General features: G+C 48.0%; 1 protein-coding gene and 1 long non-coding RNA gene across 2 annotated transcripts in view; both read right to left on the bottom strand.

The window, feature by feature from the left end:
- LOC149355992 (FK506-binding protein 15-like) overlaps positions 1-27635 on the bottom strand; it is a 282100-nt gene that overhangs the window by 11785 nt on the left and 242680 nt on the right. The gene's annotated exons all lie outside the window — the stretch shown is intronic.
- On the bottom strand, positions 9660-13125 carry LOC149355998 (uncharacterized). The gene is made up of 4 exons (XR_016291610.1): positions 12989-13125; positions 12794-12900; positions 12657-12720; positions 9660-9729 (listed from the first exon to the last, which is right to left on the bottom strand). It is a non-coding gene; the product is annotated as an uncharacterized LOC149355998 (long non-coding RNA).

Here is a 27635-nt window from a genome sequence, read left to right as displayed (position 1 = left end):
GCTTTGCAGCCTTGCTTGTTTCAATCAACAGCAGCCATGTAGAACTCAAATGCAAGGCTACCCGTAAAATACATTCCAAAAAGCATGCAGACTGAAAACATTAATGAAGGCATTTTTTTTGCCCTTTTCATGGTTTGTTATTTGTACTCTCATTCAAACACCACCAGAAAAAGAATTGCACTATGTACAAACTAAAAAATGTGCCCATAGTTGGATACAACTCAAGAATGCAGCAGCGAATGCCCTTCAAAGGAGGTCCTCCAGTCAATGGCATCGACTGGTTCTCATGACATCACAGTTGATCCCCTAGAGTGAAATCGCCAATGAATGGCAGGTGCCTCAGTGAAATGGGATTAACCGCAGCGTCATGACAACCGGCCGACGCTATTGGCTGGAGGGCCTCACTTGAAGGCCCTCTAGCCACAGGGCCTTTACCTGAAGTTTTACTACAGAAACTGTGAGTGCTGTTATCTCTTACAGCTTACAACTCTGGTCATCACTATGCACCGTCGCTCATAGTGAAGGAAAGCGGGTAGTAAGCTGCCGCACATACATGAAAATTACGTTACAAAACATTATCTTTGCAGACATCTGCACAACTGATATTGTAGAAAGGTGGCCTTTAAATTCAGAATCACTTTTGCGCTTAAAGATCACTTAAAAAGTTCAATACCTGCCATCTGGCTATCTACTACAGTACAAGAAAATGTCAGTACACTCGCCTTTTTCAGGCTGTGTTCACTAGTTATGAGCCAAGCAGTGTATTCAATGAGTGCTGAGCTGCCACGCACAAGGCTGTCGCCATCACCTTCCCCGGGAACCACCAAGTCCTGGCAGATGCAGTAGCCGAGTTCGGTAAGGCTACCACCAAGACTCAGGGCCTTTGCTACAACAGCCTGAAATGGGAGTGGAAGAAAAGTTAAGCCCACCAGCAATGCAGGAGAGGATTGGGACCGCATGTTCTGACCACTTTCACAAAATGCACTTGGTTCAGCACTACGAGAACTTCCTCCTTGTTGCGTGCATGCCACACGCTTATTTTAACCAACAACAATCACCGTCACAGCTCCCAACAAGCAAAAAAATCTAAACCCTCAATCAAAGTCTCTTCACAGGAGACAGTACGTCGACCAAAGGCAAAAACTATATACATTCTTCACTAAAATAGAGAGCGGCATAATACACAACTAAACCGGAGCAGCAAGGACTTGTCTGAAAAAGATAAATGAAAACCTTCCAAATCTGTCAGGAAAGGTGCCAGATGCTCTGTCTTTCTATACTAAGTCTAAGAGTCTTCAAGAGTTGATAGGAGATGCAACCTGCTTTAGAAAATTGATGAATCCTTCTTCATTGTCAAACTTCACAGACCAATTGCAGCGCCTCATTGGCAAAGTTCAGAAAGTTGTTCCCCAGGAGCTGTTGCCACACATGAAGCAAGAAAAAAGCTGTGCCCATTAGTACCAAGTAGTGAACAAAAAAAATGCAACTTGGATAAAAACACCAAAATACATCAATTTATCAAAGGAACTCCTGTACAAACTGCACCAAAACACAACAACCTTTACCACTGGTGCAAAAATTATTTGAGCCTAAAGGATGGAAGCATAGCTACAACAGTGCAAATGACAACAAATACAGAAGAACAGGCAAGACTGGGTGAGTTGGTTAGTCCCGCTAGACTATACAGAGCATCCCGTTGTCCTGCCCTTTCTTCTTTGTCCGCATGTTTTTGCACTGTCGTAAACACGCCAAGTGTGACTGGCATGTCTGAAACTGAAGTTGAATTTCAGTTGCCCAACTAATGAACTTCCACACACAAAACTACTCTCTTTTTTTTTAAACTCTGCTTAGCCCAACTTCAATGCACCAAAGCAATAAAACCACAACAAACCAAAAGCAGTCATGTTCATGATGTAAAAAATAGCGCACAGGGAACACACGGGACGGAAAGTAAACGACGCAGACAAGCGCTACGTTTACTTTCCGTCCCGTGTGTTCCCTGTGCGCTATTTTTTACATCATGAACGTTATCCAACTTGCCCAACTTTCCGCTTTGCTGGGCAGTCATGTTCCTTATGTTCTAAGCCTCATTTGCATGCATCTGTGCAAGACAATGACACTAAGGGATGATAACTCTTCAGTGGTTTCCAATATGTCACAATATGCAAGTGTCACCCGTTAAGCTCCATATATAGGGCCCTTTATTTTCCGGTAAAATATGGTTTCATGTGATTCTTGCACCCCAAGCATATTTCTTAAAGATCAGGTTAAACCCAATTTCTACCCGATAATCGCCTTCTAGAGAAGGAAGATGCCCAGCAAAAATTAGCATGTATCCAGTGCTGAAGAGGAGTGTTTTCAGTTGACTGATGATTTAACCCTCTTCTAACACTTGCTATTCATGACATGGCTTAATTCCACGATAAGATCAACAAGTGTGTTTTAGGAGCGAGAAAGACATGGATACTGACTACATATTTTATTGATGTTGCAGTTTCAACACTGCGATAGCAACATCTTGCTCAAAGGCTCCTGTGCATTTAAAACAACCACTGTGATGCTAAATGAATGTTTCCCCAGTGCACAAAGGCAGGCAGGTGTTGCACAGACATGGAAGTGCTGTGCAAGAGATGGCAGTGTATAAAAAAAATTACTGCACATTATGAGAAAAAAAAAGCATTTGATCAGGTAAACAGTTCTTTAGTGCAATTTAACTTCCGTATTGCTCATGAAAACAATGAGCAAAAGATAACAAAAAGACCATTTTATGCACCATACAAAGACAAGTGCTTTCAATATATTGCCTTTTGCTGCAAAAACTTTGCTCGAAAAACCCTGAATTATAAATCTTTGTTTTGAGAAACTTACATGAATTTAAGCTAAAAAACTTTTTTCCCATTTTTACTCTGAATTATAGAAAAATAAAACCCAGGATTGAAAAGCCCTACCTATATACAGATAGGCATTGGTGAAATGCAAAAAAAAAAAGAAAGAAAAAGCATCCGTTCCGAAGAGTCTCACTAGTTCATGCCTTTTCCCACACAAAACAGTAATGCGAGGGGTCCTTAAAGTGAGCTCCTCAGCTGCTGACACTTTTTTGCATCCAGGGATGTACCCAGTGCTGCATGCATATGCTACTCTTCCATTGCTTAGCCGATTGTGTATCAGTGCATCATCATTTTTTTCTTCAGCAATACACATGAAAGTATGCTCCTCCCTTCTTGCACGAAGAGGCAAGCCAATGCTGACATTTCATACACTCTGACGGAATGACAAGTAAATGCGATGAAATAGTGCTGAGAAAGAGAAGCGGAGACAAACTGCCAATCTGTAAATTGGAAATGTCCTGTACCTCCATAAACCTCGGAATACAGCCCCTAAGTTGCGTTAAGTCTCTTTGTCCCCACTTTTCAGCTCTGCTGCTGCTTTCTTTTCTGAATTGAACCCCAGGCTCGTTTGCAGTGAATGTTCACAGATCCAAAAATAATTCCTCGCATCATACAGGTTACTTATACAGTGAAAGCTCGTTAATTCGACCCCCGTTAATTCTGCAAATCGGATAATTCGACGCGCGCGCGAGGTCCCTACAATTATACATAGGAGTCTATGGGGCGAAACTCTCGTTAATTCGAACAAATTCTGCCGTGCGTCGGTTAATTCGACTTCACTCCGCAGCCCGCCAAGCCGGTGTGCCGAGAGCAAAAAGAAAAAAACACTGCCATGAGCGGCGCTACTGTACGGCTGATAGGCCATCCCTATGGTCATATCATCCATCCATCCGTCCATCCATCCGAGGAAGCGAGTTAGCGGCGGCCGAAGCGGCTGGCGTCTTTTTTTTTTTGTGCTTTGTTGTGTCGCAGCAGTCGCTATCACGGTTATTTACGGCGCCTTTTTTGGTAAATGCGCGCTTTGTCAGCGTGTTTACTGCGCTACTTGTTGTTGCTGTTTTGTTGCGACTGAGAGAAGGGTGAAAGGAAATCGCAAGGGATTGCCTACTGGCGCAGCCACCACCGCTGCCATGTGCAGGTAGAGGAGAGTTAAAAGATCAGAGAAAAAGATAGAGAAAAGATAAGACACCCGTCCACAGTCCCCGTGCAGATAAGAGGAGAGTTAAAAGATCAGAGGAAAGATAAGACGCGCGTCCCAGCAACAACGCTGTCCCCGCGGACGCTGGTTGAAAAAACAGATAAGCGGGGAGCAGCGCTCCCTTCACCTCCTCCCCGCGCTGCTTTCCGGTGGGTAGCGCGCAGGGCCTGCGCGCCGCCTCGCCTTCGTGTCCTGTCAGCTGACCGAGGATGAAATAATTGAAGTGACAGGCGCTGACAACGACGACGATTTACGATTGTGAGCAGTTGCACCAAATGCCGAAGTGCACGGTGAAAGAAGCCGCAGAAGCCTTGTCCGTGCGGGAGGACTTCTGTGAACAAATCCCTGACGGCGCGTGTGCCGCGGAGCACCTGGCAGCTGTTAGAGCTATCGTAGTCGCTCAAATTCGCTCGAAAAAGCGGACGGTGATTACAGATTTCCTTGCCAACTAAAGGTATACGTCCTGTTGCGGCAAACATTGTTTTTTGTTGTTCATTCGATAATTCGACATTCGGATAATTCGACAATTTTTCGCGGTCCCGTCAGCGTCGAATTAACGAGCTTTTACTGTAACGCAGTGTAATATTTGCTCAGCCAATAAGCATGGCATAAACTGACCCACATTCCTATAAACTTGCACAAGCTGTAACGATGCAAGCAAAACCTTGTGAACTTTTAAATGGCGACCTGGTTTACAGCTGCTGCCCTTATTTACGCTTGTGCCTACAGGCCCAGTGACATGGGGACTGCTCAGAGAGAAAGGCCAAAAGAGGTGCATACAGCCTTGCCTGAGTAGAAAAGCCAACAAATGCACTACATTCAATCTGCTAGACATAATACAAGGTCTCATTGAAGTACACATGAATCTTTGGTTCAAGATTAAAATGCGATGGAGAGAACAGTGAGCAAAAGTCGGCTTGCCACCCAGATTATCACCTCCGTAGCAATTAAGAAGGGTATGAAGGGCTCCACTTACCCTGACGGCAAATTGTGCATTTGTTGCAGCAACAGCCACCTGTTGTTGCTTCTCTTTGTACAAAATAAGCTTGTACTGAAATAGAAACGACCACGGCAATCAAAAGAAAGCCCCTGACAATGACACTGTAGTGCTCTTCAGTCTTCATGCCCAGTTAAACACACACTTAACACTGAGTTTTCAGAGTATCATTAAAGAAATGCATAAAAAGGTGTACTCCCATGCCAGTAAAACTAATTTTAATATGTTTTGGAGCAAAATGTGAGCTGCACAGTTTTTTTGCCCGTGCTACAAAAGAGTACAGCAGGAAGTCTGCACTACTGGCTGCAGGATTTGTCCCCTGCACTTCCAAAACCTTTTCTCTTTTCTTCCCACCTAATGTAATTGCAAATATGCTTCAGAGGTACCCCCTATAGATAGCATGGCGCAGCTATAAGAAAAATACGCAGGGCAGTGACAATAGACCCTTTAGAAAATTCAGCGCCATCTGGTGTGTGGTGCACAAACCGCGGTGCCTCCGCCATTACTTGGGCATACGTTTGCTGGTATGCGCTCGGGCCAGATTGAAAAGTACGGCGCCCGGCGAAGCCACAACAAGCGCAATTTTCTTGTTTCTGTGTCCTAACCATGTTCCTTGACATTGGCTCTCTGCACCAAGCTATAGTCGCGATGCCGGCATGCTGCTGTGTGCCTTTCTGCAGCCAGCGCGGCGAAGAGGCGCGCACGGAAACAAGCTGTGTTTCCAGAGCATGGAGCGCATAGAGTAGCTGCATGCTTCTTTCTTCTCGTCCGTGACCTGTTCGTTTTCACATTAAAATAAATGATATAAGTATTGAAAGAGCAGCAAAAAGTTCCTTCTACCGTGTAGCCGCTCCGCTGTATAGTGAGCACAAAAATAAAGGTGCCACCTTCGGCGCACTCGAGGACATGCATTCCGATGCTGGCGACTGTTTCGGCGCGTCACAAAATCAAAACGCAGCTCAAACGCGCTTGTTTTGGATATTCAAGCATCCACGTCCATTCATAGAGAGTTCCGTGCGCGCGAAAAAGAGCACGACGATGCGGCGCGGCGAGGAGCGCCGTCGTTCTCTCCGTTGCGAACATGCAGCAAACGACGGCGACATAGGCGAAGTGAGCAGCAGCAGCTGTGTGTTTTCGTTCGGTCAGGGCCTGTGCACTCTGGCTAAGGCAGGAGACACATGTCCGGCAACACGTCCGGCGCGCCGCTCCGGTCGCCGTTTCCGAACTGCCACACCACAGCAAGCAGGGACACACGCAGCGGCAAGCACTGCTGCGCCGCTCTAACCAAGCTCCGCCCACAACCGGTGTCGCACTTCGCCGCAGCGCAGCAGTGCCTGAGCGCTGCTTGGCTTGGTGTACAAATATTGCAAGAAAAAACGGCATCGCCTTGTTATCAGAAAGACTGCCAGCTATACTCGAGCGGCGACAAAGCATGCCAGCTGATGTTGCGAGCTTTTGGCAACGGCACCACTCGCGGGCGCTCCGGGCGAAGAGCTCTGCGGCTGCCTATCTGCCGTTGTCGTCGCTAGGCCTATAGGCTGCTTCGCATCGAAGCGGCAGGGGCCGGCGCTTCGGAAGTCGCCTGCGCTATAATTGAAGGCCTATTCTTCACTCCGCTTTGCTGTCAACAGCATCATCTCACAATAAAATAATAGTATGGTCAATTTCTACGGCGCCTTCAGCAGCGGAGCTAGCGGGCGCCAGTTGAGCCGGACCCCAGCGTCGGGCCAGCGGCAGCTTCGAGGCGGTTCTCACAACAAATTCGCTCGTACCACAGTTGTCACTTTTACCAGCAACTCGGTATTGACCAATGACCCAGAAAAATAATATATTTTCTCATTTCCCTATCCCAGGGTTTATTATTTACGTCGAGAACACACATCAGCTCGTTTTTATGACGCCGGCAGACGGGGTCCAGGCTGGCCGGCCGGCAGGCTCGGCTTACTTCATGTTCGCACAAGAAAATACAAAACAGCCATGCTACCAGAAAGGATGCTTGCTAGATTCTAGCAACGACAGCATGCCAGTGCTAGAGTGGAGCTTTCGGCAACGACACCGCCTGCGGCATGGAGGAAGGAAAGAACTAAGGAGAGGCCCTGACGTCACGTTGTGTGAATCTGCAACCGGAAGTTGGCTCGGCTCTCCTCACTATCTTTCTTCTCCACCGAGCGACGGGGCGGGGATCGCGCGCGGCTCGCAAGCGCTTCGTAAAAGAAGGGTATCAAAAAAACCGCGCCGCTCGCCACTACACTCGTACACCTCCCTCCCCGCAAACACGCACCTAGACACAGACCGGCGCACAGGTGCGGTGAACCTTTTCCGACGCCAGGCGAAGAAAGACATTGCGTGCCGCTTATAGCTCAGCTCACCATCCTCCTCGGGCTACCGTACACCCGCCGTGTGGCCTTCGAAACGCAGCTCAGCATCGCCGAGAGCGGCTTCATGTTTCTGTGCTGTTTGGTGAGGTGCGAAAGTTCGCTGATCAAAATAATCAACACTTCTTTGCGTGTCGAAGCGCGGTTCCGGAGTGCCACCTTTTCGCGAGATTCATTTCAATGCATCGATCGCTCCGCGTAACGACACCAAGTTTGACGAACGAAATATCAAATGAGCGGTTATTTGCTGCATTTAAAAGCAATCTTAGATGCGTGTGTAACGTCACGACGCCACGCACATAGACTTTAACGCGCAAGGCCGAACACACCGTGCCGAAAGCCCGTCCACCGCCACCGAGAAACACTCGGGCCCCTAGCAACGACGCCGTACGCCGTTGCTAGTGGCCCAAGTTTTCTTAGCAACAACGACAACGTTGCAAGTGGCCCGACTTTTTAAGCCTAAATTTTGACGTCACTTCCGCCACATTCTTGTCAATGCATTGGGAATACGAAGGGCCTCTCCTTAGTTTTCCTTCCTCCATGGCCTGCGGCAACGCCGGGCGACGAACTGCGCGCTGGTTCCCGACCGCCCTAGTCGTCACTAGGCCTAGATGGTGAACAACTACAACACGACTGATTTTGCACCGACGGCTAGCGCACTGGCACTGCTGATCGAGCGCCCGTATCCGGATCCACACGCATTTCGCCCTGCAGCGCGCCTGCTCGTAGTCGAGTCCGGACCAAGTGTTGTTAGCCCTCCTTTATCGACAGTAGATTCGACCTGCAGGGTGACACGGCAACGCGCACTGTCGACGGATCGCAGTGATACCGGCTTGTAGCTTCGCTGAGAGGTGCGGCCGGAAGATAGGAGTTCAAAAGCCTTTCCGAAAATCCGCCCGGAATGGCAGTCAGGTCCCTCGACCACTGCAAATTTTCCGCCTGTCAACGGATCGCAGTAATACCGGCTTGTAGCTTCGCTGAGAGGTGCAGCCGGACAATAGGAGTCCAAAAGCCTTTCCAAAAATATGCCCAGGATGACAGTCGGGCCCCTCGACCACTGCAAATTTTCCGCCATCGATTTGACAAACGCAACCAGACATGCCACAAGGTGGAAACTAGTGCAAAGGCTGTGCAGAGCGCTAAAGCTGTGCATCTTCCAGCCAAAGGTGCCCAAAATATAGCGCCCGTCGCCGACGAAAGTTGCTGATGATGATGCCTGCCAAGTTGCCAGAGTGAATTTTCTAAAGGGTCTATTGTGCATGCGTTTAAAATTAACAGCACATGATGTCTCAATGTATGTCTCAAAAAAAGTAGAAGAAAACAGTATACTGGTGTCGGAGCTGGCTGCAAACTGATGTGAAAGAATTTCTACAAAAAAAAAGAATAATTATGACGTGTGCACTGGACTGAAAGAAAGAAGAAAAAGAAGCAACAGAATGTACGCATGACCATGCAGGCAATACATGAGGGCACAACAATTTTGCCCAAATCTCCAATCAGGGCAGAGGGCTCAGTGCAATCTTAGCCTTACACAGCACCACAGAAAATATTAATAGTCTGATACAACTTAACTCTGCAATGAACCTTCACCGACATTCAAGACTGCTGCACAGAATTCCTCCGCAACAAAAAAGTAGTCCAAAATTTTTCTTGTCGCCTAAACAAGACGCCAACTGCCGTAACAAATTAAAGGCCACGAATTTTGATGCTTCCTGTTTGATATCATCAAACATTGAAGTGACTGAATTTTTATGGTGCAAGGGCATCTAGGGCCAAACAGCGCCATGGCATAAGGAGTTTTTGTCTTCTCAAGGTGCGGTCTAGGGCCCATTTCCCAAGCATTTCAACCTAAAGAAGCTGAGTACCAGGCAACTGGAAAGCTTGTATATCGGGCGGGTACCCGGCAGCACTGGGGATCGAACTCCACACCTCCCACATGCAAGGAGGATCCTCAAACAACTAGGGCACCACTGCAGTCAGTCAAACATCAAAAAGGTGATTGCGTTTACTGCTGCGATTGGTCTGCAGAGTAATACAGGCCGCTGTGGACCATGGCCTACTCTTGTCAACTGCTGTTCAAGTTGTACCTAGCACCAATACACAATTGCAAGATGTGTTTTTTTCTTTTCTAAGCTAGAGTTGCTTTCAGTGCACCGTTGCAACTGCAGTTAGCACAGGATCTTGCAGCTTCTGCAACTTACAGTTCCTTTTCCATGGTTTCCTAGCACTGCAATGCCCAGCCTTCGCAGGTTGCTTGGCTTCTTTCCTTCACTGGAAGAAAGAGAGAAAGGTGGGAAATGACAAGTAGGCTGAGGGGGTTCTATGAAATCCTTGTCACACTGCCAAACTCCGATGAATGAGCTCAGGGGGCCACTACAAGGCAAAACCTTGGTTTGGTTTTTGGTTTATGGGGATTTTAACGTACCAAAGCGACTCAGGCTATGAGGCATGCCGTAGTGAAGGGCTCCGGAAATTTCAACCTCCTGGGGTTAAAGACCTTTAACGTGCAATGACACTGCACAGTACACGGGCCTCCGTGGCCAGGATCAAACCCGCGTCTTTTGGGTCAGCAGCCGAGCACCATAACCACTGAGCTACAACGGTGGCTTGAGAAAAGACCTGGACTAAGGAATGTTTCGTTAAACTAACACCAGTATGAATAAGGACTATAACCTTCTGCAGTAGAAAATCCTAAATTCTGTGGATGAATATCATCTGCTAACAGAACAGTGGGATTCTTAAAGCGTCACCTACGCTCTGCACCTCAGCGTGTCAAGCTCCTCACATACAAATCATTAGTCAGATCAAAATTAGAATACGCATCTCCCATCTGGTCTCCGAAACAAGCATATCTCTGTAATTCCATTGAAGCAGTTCAAAACCGAGCAACTAGAGTCATTCATTCCTCGTATTCTTTTGATATCAGCATATCATCCCTCAAATCACAGTCCAGCCTACCTACCCTTGCTCATCGCCGCTACACTGCTAGTTTGTGTTTGTTTCACAAGTTTTTTTACTCTGAGCTCCGACAGGAACCCTACATCTGCGCACCCCCACCACGCATCTCCCTCTGCACTGGCCATCAGCAGCACGTGTCACAACCTCCAAGTGGCCTTCCCCGAGAACTTGCTTCTATCACATGCCAATCTTTGTTCATCGAAAGAATCACGCGTGTACTTGCTCAGTGAAAATCTTATATTTGTATAACTTTCAACTCATCTGTTACTCATTCTGTTTTTCATTTCTGTGTGCCCCACCCCTTATGTAGTACCCTCTAACGAGAGTCTTTAAGGTATTAAAGTGAAGTGAAGTGGATGAAGAATTAATGTTTATGTGGAGTGGGAAAGATGACAGGAAACATTCAGCATGTACACAGGATCAGGCCCATTTTGGAAAGGAACAAAAAAAATTTGTCTCAACATAAGGCCTTTTGACCTTCAGAGGTTAAACCCCAAAGTGTACCATAAAGTCACAGCAGAAAAGAGATTGCACCAATGAGTGAAGAATAACCACTGTGTGCTACATGGCAACGGCAACGTACATTATGAAAAATCCCAGCAGCAATTCTGTGTTGCCGTTGAGATCTTTCTCGCACACACACACACATGCATAAAATAAAGAAAATTAGCACAAACTAATGAGCAAGGTCGCAGACAGTATAAAGACTCGTGCATGTATACTTTGTACACGTGTGCCACCTCTTAACATTGGCAAGTTTCATATTCAAGCAAATGTTGATAGTTGTGCTCACAATAATGCACAGCACACAAGAAAGTTCAAACTCCTTAGATGTGTTTGTGTGAAACTGAGTGGTACGTTGCATATACGCGCAACATTGTAGTTTGCTAAACGCTTAAAAAATACAACAAATGTTCCAACTTTTCCAAGGTAACAAGTTGGAATACCTAGCGAATCAAAAAATTTTGGCCAAGGCTGCATGAGCATTAGATAATATTTTTACACTGTTTAGTACCACACCACAAATTCTTTGCGTGTATACATTCTTCAAACACTATCATCCAGAACCTCTGACCCTTCATTATGCATCGCCTTTCATTTGCTTCCGTACCTTAAATTACGGTTATAGGCAGCAACAAACACTTCAGGGATGACACCTTCCCTTAGTGGTAAAGCCACCTTTTGTTTCAAGCACAAAGCTAAACATGACTGCTCGCTCATATTTCTGCTTGTGGGAAGAACAGATGGCTTTAACATTAACAGAAGGAATCGCTGTGAGCCTTAGGTCCTGGAGTTAAATCCCAGCCACAGCAGCCAAGTTTCGGTCGAGGTGAAATTCAAGCATGCCTGTGTGCTGTGCAGTGTCAGTGCAGGTAGAACCCCAGGTGGTCGAAACTAATCCAGAGCCCCTACTATGGCTTTCTCAAAGCCCACATGCAGCCTCGCGTCGTCAAACTTCACATAATACCACAATCATGTGCAACAGGTTGCACTGAATGCTTGGGAGATGGGGCACTTGATAGATTTTTGCATAAAATGCATTAACACAAAACAAAATTTATTACAGCGCTGTCAATATATGGCACGCATTCATGTCATTCATTCAAGATCCATACTAAGGGAGTAATTTACTTACTGGCATCCACCAATATTAAATATCGATTTTTCGAACCCGATCTTCTGTTTGGGCATTGTTTCAACACATACTACATTGGTCTGCCTTGCAATCTGCTGCTATGAACCAATTATACAGTCACTACAGAACCCACCACACAAAATTTCGCAACAAAAAAAAAAAGAAACAGTGGTTCTGGTATGTGCACTGTAACGTCGCGAATCTGCACGTGAGCCATGAGGAAAGCCGGTGTAGCGGGGGGCTCCGGATTAATTCCATCCACATGGGGTTGAACTGTGCATTCAAAGATGACAGTGCGTGCGCCGCAGATAAGAAGCGAATACTGTCGTAGGTCGAGATGTAAATAAAACAGCAGTGACTCACGAATGTATCTGAATGCCGTATTAACGCACAAGATAGCATTCAGAGAGCATTACCGTCAAGCACAGCTGGAAAAACTTTCGAAAACACTTGTCAGCCTCGATCCGCACTCAGGGCGCATTTAGAGGCACACACATAAATCTCGGCAGCATTTCTAATTACTTTCAAGGTAAGGTGCTACAGCGATGCACTGCAATCCTGGAAGTGGAGCTAACCAATGTGACTCGGAGGTTTAATGACTCACTACTTAAATCCATGAACAGCAGCAGCGCGTAGTAGCGATAAGGTACCCGAAGAAGACTGTTTATCTGCAAGAAAACAAGGTCAGTGCGATGACGTCGTCATGACTCTGCAGTTACATGCACGGTAGACACGACTCACCAGAGGCTTTACCAACTGACGGTTGCTTTCGGAGGCGTGTATGTCAGTGAACTGTTTTGCCGGCCTTTGCGGCTTCGTTGTAAGAAAAGAGACTAGCAAGCTTCGAGCTGGAAGAAAAAATAGACGAATAAATACCTTACACTTTGTCGGGACATCACGATGACGAAGAGTATCACTTTTTCCGATAAGCAGTACCTTAATTCCACTAAATTAACGCCAGCTATCCAAGAACAAAGTTATTTTGTTCCAAACGACGCACCTGCCAGGGGCAGTGTTTCGTGAGACGTACCCCCCGTCTGCTATCCCAGTGTTGTCATACTATAGTGTTGCCAGACAATGGGCTTCTTCGATTATCCGCCTCTGGCAGCCCGCGGGTTGCTTGCGGGCTGCCCGAGCGCGCTCGATTTTCTCGGGTTGCTCCGCCCACTTCCGGTGGCTGCCCGGAACGCGTTCGTTTTTCTCTGGCTGGGCGGTTTCGGGCTGCCAGCCGGCGGCCAGACTCGCCAGGACGATTTTGTGCTGGCAGCGCTCGGGCAGCTAGCAGACGACAGAGAGGTGTTTGGTAGCGGGAAGCTCGCGCGGCCATTTTTATAAGGACTAGAAGGACCGCGGTTCTTCATGCGATGTTTTGCGCGATGCAGGCGCTTGTTTCGACTAGGCCACGGTGCATATCGACTGTGTCGCCTGCAATGACACCTTTTGCGGTAGTTCTCGCTGTTTATTGATATGTTTTGCGTGCGTATGCGCGATCATATTTCGATCGTCTCACCACCTCGAAAGCACAATTGCTCGCTTCATATTACGATCGCATACTTCTGATTCACAAAATATTTCAGCTGTTAATTTCGTGCGCCCGGCGGATATTGCGATGGTGTTCGAGGCCTTTCACGAGAGCAGCCGGATTCCAGTTCCGAGTACGCGTTCAGACGCGCGCATAGATGCATGTGCTGACCGTGTTTTACGAAGTGTTGGTTGAGCGCGATACGGGAGCGTATGGTCTTCATTGCGTTTGGCGCAGTGCAAAAGTGGATATGCTTTGAAAAACGCTTGACTGAAACATGTCCTTTATTAAAAGCCCTAACGAGCACATTGTTCGAGACATCTCTGCGGGCATATGGCCACACAGAATTGTCGCGCCGACCAAGTGCTGATTCTGTTGTCACCAACTGTTGGACAGCTTCATGCTCGGGCCTACTGCCACATATGCTCAAAGTATCTGAGAAGTACCGCAGGCATGCACCTCCTCGCGTTTGGCCCATTAAAAAAAAATAGATAAAAATGAGCTCTAGCGCTGATCGTCATGCAAACACACGCGGAACGTGAGGAGCCGACACGCAGGGCTTTATTGTAGCGCCTTTCATTTCAGTGCCAGTTCTCTGCTATAAAGCTGTATTATTACAGAAACGATACGCAGCTAAATGTATACAGTGCACCCGCTTGTTCTAGGTGGACGTTCAACAAGCTGATATGCGCAAATTTTGCCGAGATTAGGCGTTCCTTGCCCGCAGCAAAAGCCGGCGGCCGACAGACTACAGTTGAACGAACGTATTCCGATTCTTTTCTGCTTACAGCTTACGGGAAGCAGGTTACGAGCGTAGAAATCGCAACGACCACAGCAGAGTACACCAGCTGGGTCGATCGTCGGCGGTCATACCAGACATATATACTTACTGCGTAGTAAGCAAACACGCAATAATCCGAGAGTACGGCTTGTCGTTTGATAAACAACGCACGGGCAGTTTTTCCGTTCTATGTGGTGTCGACTGAAACACGTTAGATTGCGATTGCTCATCGCATGCTTTTGAGGATTTCTTGAAGCTTACACAGTGCACCGAAGGCACACACGCTCGCGTTGTCGTTGCCGATGTATACGAGTGCGAGCTTGATCAGCTGCATGTTCTGCAGTCTGCGGCACGCAGCCCTCAATAACTGCAAGTCGTTGTTTTCGATACCAAGCAGCCTATTTCTACCGTACGCGGTACGCGTGAATGAGACGCAGAACGCGAAGCTAGAGAGAGCATCTGCCCTCCGTGATCCGCGACTTGCTTGCCGCCGAGATTGCCGACCGCCTGGTTCCGGTGGCCGCCAGCCCACGTGACCATGATGCGTTTTCCTGTCAGAGACGAACTTGCGGGCTGCCAGCGGGCTGCCCGAGCCCGGTTAATCGAAGAAGCCCAATATCGGATAGGCGGCTTCAGCGAGCAGAGCGAGCATGAAAGTGCTATCAGCAAGAAATGAAACGCGAACAAGACAACTCAACCACGGACAGCAAAATAACAATGTCCTAGGCAGCGGAAGTTTTATGCCAGAGGATGGTTAATGTCACTTAGAAGCGCGAAGACTCTTCTACAAAAGTGTTAACCAACCTCTCTTGTATTTGCTCTCTAGGAGCTAATATGTTAGTTTATTTGTGTTGCTACCTCAGATTTCTTGTTCGCGTTTCATTCGTTGCTGATAGTTATAGTGCCTAGAATATTGTATTCTAGGCACTATACTGATAGTACAGTGAAAGCAGTGAAAGCGAGAGAGCGAGCCGCACGCTAAGGCATTGTTGCCATCTAACCGACTCAAAACGGCCAAAACCCGGAAAAAGTACGGAGACCTTTCAAAGTTAAAGGGGTGGAGACACCAAATTTGTGGTTCGCGCGTTCTTAGTTGCAAACGTTTCTTATGGCTCCAGGAAGCATGATACACACTCAAAGATTCATATATTCACAGTGAATAATTTATTATAGCATTTTTAGGTGAACGATTTTCGGTTTCGGTTTCGGAACGCCGAGTTGTACAGTGACGTCACAGAGGGGGAAGATCAACTGCTTCGCTTGGTCACGTGGGCCCACAAAAGTTGTGACGCACCTACTGCTGCATCGTCTGCTTTCCCACACACGTGCTGACCAGCGCATATGAAAACAAACAACTGCAGCTCGGATTCTGACAGATCTGATTGCAACGAGTGAGGACATCGACTTTTTTTTTGTTCGCACGCTAATATCGCCTTCGCGGGTTCGCGTGAGGATGCGAAACACTTTGCAAAATGCCAGTAAGCATCGCTGCGCCGCTCTACCCAAGCTGCGCCCACAACCGGTGTCACACTTCGCTGCCGTGCAGCAGTACCTGAGCGCTGCTTGGGATGGTGTACAAATATCACAAGAAAAGACAAGATCGCCTTGTTATCAGAACTGCCAGCTATACTCGAGCAGCGACAAAGCATGTCTGCTTATGTTGGGAGCTTTCGGCAACGGCACCGCTCGCGGGCGCTCCGGGCGACGAGCTCTGCTGCTGCCTGGCTGCCGTGGTCGTCGCTAGGCCTATAGCCTGTTTAGCAAGCGGCAGGCGCTTCGGAAGTCGCCTGCGCTATAATAAAAGGCCTACTTTTCACAAATAGCTTTAACAGAATCATCTCACAATAAAATAATAGTATGGTCAATCTCCTCGACGCCTTCGGCAGCGGAGCTAGCGGGCGCCAGGCGAGCCGGACCCCGACGTCGCGCCAGCGGCAGCTGCTAGGCGCGGTTGTGAGAAATTTGCTCATATCACAGTTGTTACCTCTACTAGCAGCTCAGTATTGGTCAGCGATCCTCAAAAATGACACTTTTTTCACATTTCTTGTCCCATGGTTTATTATTTACGTCAAGAACACTCTTTAGCTCGCTTTTATGACGTCGGCAGACGGTATCCAGGCTGACCTACCGGCCGGCAGACTCGGCGTACTTCACGTCCGCACAAGAAAATACAAAACAGCCATGCCACCAGAAAGGATGCTTTCTAGATTCGAGATACGACAGCATGCATCTGTGCTAAAAGTGGATCTTTCGGCAGCGACACTGCCTGCGGCAACGCCGGCCGACGACCTGCGCGCTGGTCCCAGACTGCCCTAGTCGTCGCTAGGCCTAGCTGCTTTCGATATCGACTCCGCAGCTGAGGGAGCTTCGGGACTGGCCAGCGCTCAGAAACGTGCTCCGCTCGGCACCCCTTTACTGTGAACTCGTCCCATAATAAAAGATATGCTCGATTTCCACGACGTCTTCAGCAACAGAGCTAGCAGACGGCAGGCGAACCGCACCAGGTAGCAGCAGCACAAAACCGGCTATGGGATGAAATTTGCTTGCATCGCAGTCATCACTTCTACCAGGAACTCGGTATTTGCCAACGATCGTCACAAACGATGCATTTTTGATATTCATATATCCCAGGGTTTGCTATGAACGTGAACAAACAATACAATCGCGTTCTTCAGATGCCGGCGTTCAGCACGAAGACTGGCGCAGGCCGCCCGGCTCCAAGGAGTGCGCCCTATGTCATCATGACGCTGCCGCTCTCCGCGCTCGCATTGGCTGCCGCTTCCCGTCGTTGTTGCCGCGAGCGGCCCGCCGTTGACATCTAGCAGGCCGGACGCAGGCAACGAGCTGCAATCGGACGTTGCGACGCTGTTCGCAACGGCGCGCCGCAAACCGAGCGAGTGGCGGTTAGCAGCAAACGCGGCTCGCTGGTGCGTCGACTGCGCTCACGCGGCTGTGCCCCGCTCATCGTACGTCACTGTATTTTGGTATGACGTCACTAAAACTTTATTTTTCTACACCCCTTGTGACGTCATGGTTGATGGCGCTAGCGAATGGGTCTAGGTCGTGAGAGTGAGCATTTAGGTAATCTTTGGAACCGAATTAAAATATTTTTTAAACGTTTGTTGCGTCCAACACCTGGCAGTGACTGCCCTTGCATACATAGGAATCCCATAGCAGGCTTTTTATAGCTTCAAAATTTGGTGTCTCCACCCCTTTAAGGCAGTGGCGGCGGAGCCTGAAAATTCGGCTGTCATTCCTGTTGACTTTCACGTGGTTTTCATCTGATAGAAATTTGCCGTTCTGCCTAAAAAAATAAATATATAGTAACGATAGTGATCCCTTCGTAACGGAATAAATTAGACCTAAACTTGGCTGGTATTTTCGGGCCAGCCGCGGTGCATGGACTGAAATGATTAAATGAAAGGAACATGCATATTTTTGAGAGATTGCACCAGCTATCACTGTCAATCATGGTACACTTTCAGCCAGAGCGTATACTTAATTTCCAATTATGAAGTATGGATTTTTTTCTTATTTGTACTTTGCTATCATGTCGTATGTGCTGTTTGTAGCTTTGGAACAAGGGCCGCAAGGGCATGCTCACTGTCCGCGTGACGTCTCGGGCGCCATGATGGTGAACCATGTAGGCGTAGTTTCCACGGTCCAGGTTGGAGCAAGAAGCGATAAGTGGATTATAGAAGGGATCCAAATATAAGCTTCCGTGCACAGGTCCCTCCATAAGGGGTGGCCAGAGTTCATGGTAGCGTCCTTTCATGTTTTCTGAGTAGCAGGGAACAAACAATACGGTACAAAATTTGCGCACCCTCTTCTCCATCTCTGCGGGAGGCCTCTACCATTGTGGAGGCCGCCCTGCAGGACCCTAAGTTGCCTAAGTCATAGGACCCATGCCCAGAGCGCCAGCAATCAAGGACTATAGACACCTAATTTTACTGAGCATTTTCTTCTGCCAAACGATGCGTTAGACATTATAATACATGTATTACCGCGTGGTATTTGGCTAAAACCGCGAAATAATTTATAATTGAATTTCCTCTCATGCTGTTTCGGTTCCATCGACCGAACGAAAACTGTGACGTCAGGTTGATGTTTTGGTAGTTTTAATTCACTACGACATTTAATCCAGTCTCTTCCAAGACCTAGAATGACAAAAATGACGTGTCAACCATCTCGTAGCCGTATTTTTATGGCTTAAGTGACCTAAACTCTAACTACGCGTCACAGTCATCGTTCGACTGAAGAAACCGAAACAGTGTCAAGAAGAAATTGAATTACAAATTATTTAGCCGTCGTACAGAATATCCCATGGTGCTCCGTGCACACGAATGTCCAACGCATCGTTTTAAATAAGAAAACACGGAAGCAAAACTTTCGTGCCTACAGTCTTAAAATCAGGGGGGCCTTGCAAGCTGCGGTTTTCGTCTATCGCGCACCAAGCGCGAAACAACAGCTCCTCCTAAGATGCGACTCCAGTGGCGGTCACGTGAACTAACGGCCCAGCTGGTGATCGTCTGCACAAAACGCAGAGTCTGTGCGCACGTCTGCTTTTTGGAACAAAGAAGGCAAGTCGCAACTGCTTGTTCATGTTGTTTGACACGATAATAATGTGATGCGATTAACACAAGTGCCGGGAAAGTCCTTCAGCGTCCTCCGTTATGCGTGCATTGTCGCGCGAACGATGGTCGCTTTCGTGACAGCCGCAGAGAAGTAATATATTTTTCATTTCTGTTAAGGTAATCCCTCATTCTCCTTAAAAAGTGGAGTTGAAGGATAGAAGGATGAAAGAGCGAAATAATCTCATGTGCTTCGTTTGGTCGTTTTGCGAATATAAACTGCGGCAGGTCACTTTAATCGAGTAGGCTAAGCCTAAACTGACTTCTTTTACAAATTTCGATTGCACATTTCTTTCCGGTGCTTGAGAGCATTTGCATGACACATTTTCTTCCTTGCGAATCTCTGGGAAAGAGGAGGAGAGTGTGCACATGCTATTCAGGAGGAGGTACTGCATCCACCGAGATGGATGTAAGCTGTGTGCTGGCTCACATGCATTGCTCGCCGCCACAGCGCGCGGTAACAAGGCTTTCAAGACCGGCTGAGTCCCTCCGCTCTGTCCCTGAAATACGGTAGAGGTGCGAAGAGCGAATGTTGGTGCGAAAGCAGTAAATATTCGGTCATGTTTACTTACCGGAAGTGTTTCTAGCTCCTCTCGAAAGCGCTTGAAATACGAATTAAAACAATTTGCCTATGGGTGAATAAACAACCACAGACCTCTAGAAATCACAAAGCTTGCAGCAGCTAGGCGTATAAAAGGCCACATAGCAGAAGAAATAGCTCACGGCAGCTCTGCACAAATTAACGACAATCAGGCAATCACAGTTTTTCTACAAAATATTCTCCCATATTTTCATCATCACCTGCAACAAAACAAGTCAGCAATTATATAACGCTAGAGTGGTTTCCTTGGTTTACGCATGCAGTCATTGAAATTCATAAAAGCAATACAACTTCCGTGGAGGCCTCCGGGTTAATTTGCACCACCAGGGGTTCTTAGATACGCTGACTTCGCACAGCACACGGACGTTTTTGTATTTCGACTCTATCGACATACGGCCGCGGCGGCCGGCGCCGAATAACCTGCGACCTTGGGATCAGCAGCCGAACGCCAATGCAGCACAGCCATCACGACGGGCTTCATGTTTACTTCATGATAATTAATACTGCAGATTCCTTTCCGCAGTTAAGGTAGCAAAAGCCTTTATAACGCGAGTGTCGCTGATGGCAATCACAGCAAGGAGAATTGCAGCACTCAGGTGGCCACAAGAGAGCGCTTGGCAAGAATAAAATCCTGCCAGAATGCAGTCGAGCACAGATTTCAATCAATCTGTAGGGAAAAATTCTCGGCTTTCCAACCTATGTTTAAACACAGCTGGTTGTTTTGAAGCTTTAATTGCCACGTTCACTTGTCACCGCCTTCGTAAACAAAGCAGTTCGCATGCGACAGCAGCCTGGCTCAAGCTCATGCAAACGCCTTGTTTTAATACATTCAACGCTACGCTTTGGTATGTAAAACACTGGCTGATACTGTTTTGTGATTTGCAAATCAAAGGAGCGACACACTAGCCGTCGTTTCAATCAGGCGCATTAGCGGCTGCAGTGAAGCTGACACTTTCACCGCGCAAGAGAAGCGGAAGGTTACTCACTTTTGCGGAAAACGAGGTTCACATCTCAGCGCAGTGCTGGCAGTGAACGACATTGCGGGGCAAACGGGAAAGTGCAAACAGCAGCGGCGTGGAGCGCCAACCATCGCGGAACGCAGAGTGTAGAGAAACATTTCGAGCGTACACTTCGCGCGACCGCTAGCCACTGCAACGCCAAATGGCGAAATGAAGTACTAACTTCCTAGATTTGAAAATAAAAAATCAACTGGATAGAGCCAAAAAACAAACTGCATCTGATACTTTCACGTTAAACTAAGCACTTTCACGTTAAACTAAGCACTTACAGCTTGCGTCAAGATCTGTTTTCGCTAGAAACGGTTAAAACCACGTTGACATAGACTGCATCGCCACCGTGCGGAGCGACGCCGAGCAGCAGTCTGCGGCGTGCTGCTAAGAAGATTGCGTGCGAGCGGGTTGGGCGAGGGCGGCGGTAAGCCGACTGAAGGCGGCAGTGGCATGGCAGTGGCAGCATACGCTGCGCCGGTCCAGCCGGGCGCTACCGCCGGCTAGCCGAGGCGTAACGAAGAGGCGTATGCAACATGACGCAAATTTGAAGCGAAAGCTTCACTACGCAATGTAAAGCCAAGGTCGAAAAACGGAGCACTATTACCCTCATTTGACCATCAGATAAAGCAAAGGCGCATAATTGGCTCCCTGGTACAATTGAGACCTGAGTCGTGCTTTAAGCTAAGTGGCGTAGTGACAGATGTGCGCTGCATGCGCTGGCATTCGCAACTTTGTGGCAGAAATGCGGCACTGAAGCCATAGGCTGTCGGCGTTCATTGTGCTCATTGTCGTTGACAACGTTTTAGACTCCGATGAATATAAGAAAAGGAACTGGCTCCCTGGGTCAGTGGATGCCTGAATCGCGCTTTGAGGTACGTGGGGTGGTGAGAGAAAGATGTAGGCTGCGTGCGTTAGAGCTGACAACGTTGTGGCAGGCAAGGACGTCCGCAGAACTTTTTCCATGGGAAGGGGGGGGGGGACGCCCGATGTCCGGGGATGGGGGCGGCGGTAGGTCAGCACCAAAAAGGAACTAGTGCATAAATAATATCCGTAATTCCAGGGGGAGGGGGGTGGTTTTTCGGTGGCACGGCAAGCTCGCATCTGTCAGCACATTGTGTCATATATAGACTGAAGGAACAAGAAAATAGTAGAAATAAAAAGAAATCAGTGCCCAAGCCTCTTCTGTATGAAGTTCAGGTTTTGTCATCGTGATAAGTAAACACGAGAAGTTTCTGAAGCCTTTCATATGTGAAGAGGTGGGGTGAATGCGTCAGCCGTCCCTCCCTTCAGCTGTATGATGGGAAATCTACATTTTTTGCTTGGAATTATCGAAGAAAACCCACTCGGTTGCGGATTTTCGATTTACGCCCCCCTTCCTGCATGCGAATACCTCAGGATTAGAAATGTGCTACTGTAGTTTAATAACCTTTTCAGTTGAGAGAGAGCGCTGTGTTTGCCCTCTTTCATCTTCGTCCTTTTTTTTTTTTCGCTCTGGTTTATTTCAGTATAAATCAGTTCTCACTAGCCCAGTTCGGCGTCATAAGTGAATGACGCTGTGCAAAACTCGGGAAGTCAGCTTCTCTGTGCAGCGAAGCCCCTTCACCATGGCGGCCATACCTCCCCTATTGCAGCGCTGCAAATACGGTCGCGCCCATTTATAACGAGCCTGAAGGTCGCGCGGATTGTGTTCGTGGTATCCGAGGTTCACAGTAAGTGAACTTTCCTTGTTACAGCCGAAAGCACGTAGTCGGACAGCATCTGCTTATATAACCTAGACCCTATTACAGCGCCTCTCAAGCTCTCCAGCGCAGTCACATGCTCACCGTCGATAGCATTGCTACCCAGAGCTGCTTTAGCGACGCGATATAACCAACCGCGGTTGGAATGTCCACAGCAGCTCGTGGTAGGTCAGCTGGCGTGCATGTCGTCTAGATTCCTGGCAACGGTAGACTGTTCTTATTTCGCGTACTAATATTTTCGTCAGTTTGTGGCTCGCCGATGTCGGCGTCATTACCAGCACCAACGAAGTAACCTCAGGCAACACCAGTTCGGGGCCATCTGGGCATCGACACCACGTTTCCACAAATGTATACGCGTCCGATAACGTGGGGGTTCGACAGCGTCCCCCATCCTACCTGGGCGTATCAACTCTGCCCTACGGAAGCAATTCTTTATGTGTTCCCAGTCAGTTCCGTCTACGCGTACTTATCATTCCATGGTACAGAAAAGAGGTCCAACATGCGACGCTGTCCCCTGGGCAGTCGATTGCTACCCGTATGCGCTGGTGACACGCCGCGGATAGGACACCTTGAGCACGTGTAGTATGCCCATGTCAAGTCTTGCTCGTCGCTTTTGGTGGCAGAAGAGCGTGGTCACCGCAGCGAGGAAAGCCGGCACTTGGTGTGTCGCACTGTTGTCTAGCACCTTCCAATTCTTTTCAAGCCACTCGAACAAGTCGCTCGTAATCTCCATGCCCTTCTAAATTTGCGTCTAGTGGCCCACTCGTCGAGTAAAGAAATGACACGCATCATCCAAGCCTTTATGCCCTGCCTGTAGCGTACGAGAACGCAGATTCCAAAGCACTCCTCCTAGTGAGCCTTCCCGATGAAAAACGGCGGTCGCCTATCGCTGCCGTCCATGTCCGTGCACAGAAGGACACTAGTGCCAAACTTACTGCACTTTCGACTGCTGGAACTGCATTTTAAGGCAGGCGTTTTTGACGGCCGCGTCTAGCAAAATGTTTCGCCGGCACTCCGCACATCTCGTTTTTTTTGCTTTTTGGGTTGGTCGCGTTCTTTCCTTAAAAAGTGTGTGTGGGGGTCGCGGTAGTTTGGAAGCGCTAGTGGCTCTCTGCACCTGAAAGAAACACAGGAGGGGGGGGGGGGGGAGGCGTGTGTACAGGTCCTCCTTGTTTTCTGTAACCGAGTACAGACTACTTTTTGTCGTAGAAGAATTCTGTGCGCCGGTTCTGAATTTCGGTGGCGTTCACAGCAGAGTGGAGTTATATTCGACTATAATATATATTTTCATGGGAGACTCGCCATCGTCCGTAATAAGCGATCATTCGTTATAACTGCCTCCGTTATAAGTGGGCTGGACTTAAATCTATTGTCCGAATAATGTCGCGCGCCCTTCTTGCACGCTTCTGCCGGCTTGTTGTAGCGATAAAGGGATTAAGCACAGCTTTACCAAGCCATTGCTTCAGCCTCTGCAGTTCAACCTCTCCATGTTACAGTCGTTAAGGAAGCGTGAAACGCAGCTATACCTAGTAGTATTCAGCGCTGCACCCAAATTCTGCCCCTAGGACGGGCCGTGATGCCATGGTAAAGTGTGCTAAGCAGGAAAGCTCACTTACGGAACCTTGAAAAGGTTCAAACGGCATGTTTGCACTGGGTATGGCAGAAAAACCGCGCCACAGGGATTCACTTCAATAAAGAGTGCTGTTTTAGCCTGTTTTTCCGAGGCACGTGTGCGTGAGAACGAATACATGTGAATTTTTAATCTTTATTAGTTGCCATGGTTATTCTGATGTGTTCTCTTTCGGGTCTTTCTGTTCGTAAACTTAACGCTTCCAATGCAGGGTTGCATAAAGTTCGCCGCTGCGATCATTCTATTTCTTGAATAGGTAAATGAAAGGTGGAACTGCAGTGTACCCGCTTAATAATACAAGAAATAATTTTTATTCATTGAAGCAATACGCCTAACTTTTCGTAAATAACATTATGCGTCGCAAACTGAGTACCGAGGTGTCAGTAGCAAACGCCTCATTTATTTTCGGGATGCTCTTCGCGAGGCTGCCAGCGGTCACATGCAAAGACATTTATTTCTGCCCTGTCTTACTAGTGTCTATGTCCTTTGCCGGAAACAATCGAAACTATGCCAGGCTCGTGCGAAACACGCGACTGTGATAGTTTTTTTTCTTTACTGAAAAGCATTAAGATGAAGTTAAAAGTGACGAGATCCTCCAAGAGACGACTGAGTGCAGATTTCTATGACGAGTTTTGCTTTCAAAAGCGATGACCAGGAGAGCGCCGTGGCGCTTCCTTTGCGGTGTCGAAAAGAGCTGCGATGAGCTCGGATGTTGGTCACCTCGGCTCGCTGCCATGCGCGAGTTCACTACATCGGCCTAGAAGTAAACGCCAATCTTTGAAGGATTCCGCCCGCCTCCATCCCTGCGCATTCCCTTATAGTTAAACCTCTCCACTCGCCGGACGCCATCGTGTGTTTTCGCGGGCTTTTTTGTGTTGTTCCTTCCTCTTACCTCGCGGCACCAAAGAACCCGGGCGGCTTATCCAGCCACGAATGCGATGAGTAGCGTGATCGCTCCCGAGAGCGTCTGCTGGTTGAGCACCATCTAGGGGGAGCCACGGTCGAAATGGGAGAGAGGAAGTGGCTGTGCAGGAAGACGAGAGAGATGGCGCTGCTTTTACATTATTGAAGGGTTTTAGAGGGGTCGCATGCATGCTTGCAGGAGGGCAATCCATGACGTCAGCGGTGCTCGCTGAGCGTCAAGTATGCATTGAGGTAAGACGCTGTGCATCTATTTTCGTAATCGTGATGCTCATGTGCACCCTCTCACATCGGTCACGCGCTTATCTTTTACATCTCAAATGTAAGGTAATTCGGCTTCTGATGTTTGTACAAAATGCAGTTGACCCAAAAGTACAAAGGAGCACCCGAGCAGAGAAAATCGTTAGTCGCGGAATGCTCTAAGACCGGGTGCCCATTACTACGCCATGGGCACACGTCGCATCCCAGGCTGACCTGCGCCATAATCCCGGTTTCATTTTAATGGCGACCCGGACGATTAATCGCAGTTATCTCTCAAACGCGTGTTGCGTTGTACCTTAGGGGCACCTGCACCCCGATGGCTTCACTGGCCTACCGTGTAGTACGACCGAAAGAGTTGGAGCCATCCTGCCGTCGCGGAAGCCTACTGAGGAAAATAAAAAAAATGGTTTTTGAGGAAAGGAACTGGCGTAGTATCTGTCTCCCATATCTCGGCGGACACCTGAACCGCGCCGCAAGGGAATGGAGGAAGGTGGGAGTGAAAGAAAGAGAGACAGAGGTGCCGTAGTGGAGGCCTCCGGAATAGTTTCGACCACCTGGGGGTCTTTAAAGTGCACTGACATCTCACAGCACACGGGCACCTTTTGCGTTTCGCCTCCATCGAAACGCTGCCGCCGCGGTGGAGTTCAAACCCGGGCACGAGATGGACTATTTTTTCGCATCAATTTTCGCCAGATCAGCATCAGTCAAGTATTTGGCATGCTGGCTCATGCCTTCGTCACACCGGGCACGTTGATGTCACAGGTAGACAATAACGGCGACGAAAGCAGTATCATCCGTGTAAGAGGTATAGAAAACACTGGGCAGGATATACCTTCAATATTGAAAAGAAGGAATTGGTTTCAAGTCTAGTACTCCAAAATTACTGCGTGGCGGACCATGCAGCAGAGAAAAAGCCTAGGTCTTCTTACGCTTTGTGGAGTACATACATTCATTGTGAAGTTTTCGGGAAGCACTGAAACATAGATTGAGAGGATTATCATCCGCCGAACAGCGAATTCGCGGCAGCAAGCCGACAGTGGAAGCAGCGCTTCGTTCATAACCCGTCCCACTGATTTTGTATACCACGTCCAACGCTATGCGTAGCGTTTGCACGTAAGAAAACAACCCAACGGCGTGAATGGGCCGCTGTAGGTGTGTGCATTAGTCCCACTGCTTCTTCTGTCTCGTGCCGCCGTCCACCCTCCATCTGGAGGAGACGCTGTGACGCCCTTCTCGGCGTTTCCGCCGGTCCTCGTCTTCGCCAGACTGGGGACCATCCCCCGCTGGGACGTCGACTGGGCGGTAAGCGATGCGCTTCGCCGGGCGTCACGCACCTCTTGGCGCTGTCAGCTGCCTACACTAGCTCTCACTGGCAGATGCGAAATAGATTTCATTTGGTTCTCTGAAGTCTACTGAACAAACTTTTAACTTGTGCGCTGTGCGTGGTGGTACTTGTTAACGCGAAAGCGTTAACTCTTTTCCTACAATGGGGAAAATCACCATTTTCTGTAGGTTTCAGTACATTTTTTTCTGTAAAAGCTATTGCATTCAATATTTATTGCAATACCCGAAAACAAAGCCCAATAAAAGTGCTTTCTATTCATTTAAGTTTGAACAACAAATTGCGTGTTGCAACAAAAAATTTATTTGCTAAAAACTAGATTTTAGGAAAAATAAACAAAACTTGCAATGACACGCTTGAGTTTAAAAAGAAAAAAATGTTAAAAATTATCTGAAATATGCAAGATGTTTGTTACTCTATTGGCTACTATCTGCAAAAAAAAAACATTTCTATCTTGAATAGTAATCTTGCTACAAAATAATAACTGGAAACCCTATAGTTGGCCATCGGAGCATGGCCGCCTCTGTGCCAGGCAGGTTTCCACCATCACCGATGCAAAAACCTAATCATCTTCAGCTCCTTGCAACATTTTCAGGCTCGTTGTTGCACAGGTCGTCGATTAAATCACTGGCAGAAGAAACGGAGTCCTGAGATTTGCTATGTTTTAGAGCTCGTGGAGCGCATGTGGAGGCTGCCAAGCGACTTTGATGGTACCGCATCATCGGTGCACGTTCAGAAGATGCCGTTTTGCAGGGGCAAAAAAAACTATATCGGAAACAAAACTTTGGTGCCTTGCCTAGAAGCTATATCTGCAGCGTGGCCATTGGCAACGCAAAAGGTTCTGAATTAGGGACATGAAATGATCGTTAGCGGTCTAACGATGCTCATTGGGCGCGGTAGGGAAGAGTTAAGGAGCTGGTGTCGCTGAAACGTAGGCGTCGTCGTCGGAGTCATTGGCCGTGAGCGATAAATCTACAAAAATTCTCCAGAGAAGCAACCTAGGTGGGTAAATGGAAGGTGGGCCACCTCGCTAACGTGACCCTGTTGCATCATCGCAACCTGCCCATCGGATTGTCAGCAAACTGCGCATTGTGGGAGTTGGCAGTTAGATTAAAGATTGGCCGCTAAAGGTTGCTCGCGAAGAG

The sequence above is a fragment of the Amblyomma mixtum genome, chromosome 3, assembly GCF_055824585.1.
Source record: "Amblyomma mixtum isolate Tamu chromosome 3, ASM5582458v1, whole genome shotgun sequence".
Lineage (NCBI taxonomy): Eukaryota > Metazoa > Arthropoda > Arachnida > Ixodida > Ixodidae > Amblyomma > Amblyomma mixtum.
The sequence above is the reverse complement of the archived record's forward strand: the minus strand, read 5'-3'. Positions and strand labels throughout refer to the sequence as shown.